This window comes from Apodemus sylvaticus, chromosome 14 (genome assembly GCF_947179515.1).
Source record: "Apodemus sylvaticus chromosome 14, mApoSyl1.1, whole genome shotgun sequence".
Lineage (NCBI taxonomy): Eukaryota > Metazoa > Chordata > Mammalia > Rodentia > Muridae > Apodemus > Apodemus sylvaticus.
Window position 1 is genome coordinate 30,479,417 of NC_067485.1, and position 1,832 is coordinate 30,481,248.

A 1,832-nucleotide genomic window follows, 5' to 3' on the forward strand; every position below is an offset into this window, starting at 1 on the left:
CTCTGTTTTGCTTTTGGATCTTATCTCCCATCTGGTAGACTATGGTCCCCATTTTGAGTTCCATCCTCCATCTTTTTTCTGTCACTAACAAAACACCTGGAAAAAATGAAAAGAAAAAGTTTACTTTGGCCCCTTAGTACAGAAGTTTCAGCCCTTGGCCACTTGTCCCATCATTTGGGGCCCATGAGTACATCATGGCAGGGGAACCGAGCATGAAAGTCTATCCACATTGTGGATCTGGAAAACAAAGGAAAGGAAGAAAGAAGGTGAGGTCCCATTTCAATGCCGTGGTTATGGTGGCCTAATTTTCCCCAACTATGCCTCATCTTTTCATGGGTCCATCATTTTCCAAAGTTGTTAGCATATGATATTTTGGGATAATTTAGGACCCAAAGCATGATGTTGTTCATCTTGTTCCCTATCATGTCCCAAGAACATCCACAGAAGGTGTATAGTGAGTGACACAGGAAGAATTAGGTACTGATACAGATGAATAGTAGAGCACAAATTTAGCATGTACACAACTCATGGAAGAATTGTGTGTGTGTGTGTGTGTGTGTGTGTGTGTGTGTGTACATATGGATGAATACAAATAGTAGCATGTGTGACTACATCTATGTGAGATGTTAGAGAAGATGTTTTACTCAATAAACATCTATGACAGGTATAGTGCTATGCATTTTGGGATATCTGAAAGTGAGATACATTTCTTGATTTTAAGGAAATTAGGATTTTGGTATTGATAGCTTTGTTAACACAGAGAACAGATAAACATGCATATGTGCATGAAGAATATATCAGTAACACCTTCTTCCATACAATCTGAGTCCATTTCTGTTCCTAATCAATTAGAAAGAAAGGTTTCTTTTGTTCCCATTGTTCTGATTCATGATCAAGACTCTGCATCTGGGGATGGCCTTCTTGCTAGTAGAGTCTCAAGGTGGCACATCACATCACATCACATCACATCACATCACATCACATATAGCATGAGACAGAGATCACACTAGAGTTGTAAAACCAGACCCTCCCTGAGATATATCAATCCATGAGTCCATTAAGAATATGTATCCTTGGGGCTCAATTCTCTCCTAAACTACATGTCTCTACCCTCTCAAATTGCCTGATCACAAACATGGATCTGGTAATGCAGTTTGTCGAGACAAGTTGGCAGTTTGTAAAGGACTTAATTCAGCTGGTTAAAAGATGCACCAACCCAACAGAAAAGAATTCCAGAAGATCACCATGGCCACAGCTATAGGATTTGCTATCATGGGATTCATCAGCTTCTTCATGAAACAGATCCACATCCCTATTAATAACATTATTGTGGGTGACTGAGTCCTTTCTCATCATGGGACGAGTGAACCAATGAGGGGGTGACAAGCTCATGAAGTAAAATGCTGCCTGAAAAAAAAGAATATGCATCCTTAAATATCTCATAAGGGTCCCACATCCTAATATTTTATAAGATAAAATAATGCAATAGGAGTTTGGGATACTACAAGCCACTGCCACATTTGTGTCTTATCCTTTGAAAACAAGTTCATGTACTTAAAATAGCTACCAAAAGCAAACACACACACACACACACACACACACAGGTGCACATACATAGACACACACACCTACATACACATGCACACACACACATGTATGCATGCATACACTAACACAGAAGACTGGAAACTGGAGTTGATCTAAAAAATATTTTAAATAGTGAAAGTTTCTTCAACCAGAGATGCTCATTTTGAACTTAGTGACTCTTGCACTCATACCCTTCTTTTTGCATGCATATACTGTCTCTCTCCTCAAACATCTTTTCTCTCTTC

The 1,832-nt window shown here is 39.1% G+C and overlaps 1 pseudogene; it reads left to right on the forward strand.

Moving 5' to 3' along the window:
• Positions 1-1,135: 1,135 nt before the first annotated feature.
• LOC127664529 (protein transport protein Sec61 subunit gamma-like) lies at positions 1,136-1,341 on the forward strand (annotated as a pseudogene).
• Positions 1,342-1,832: the final 491 nt, after the last annotated feature.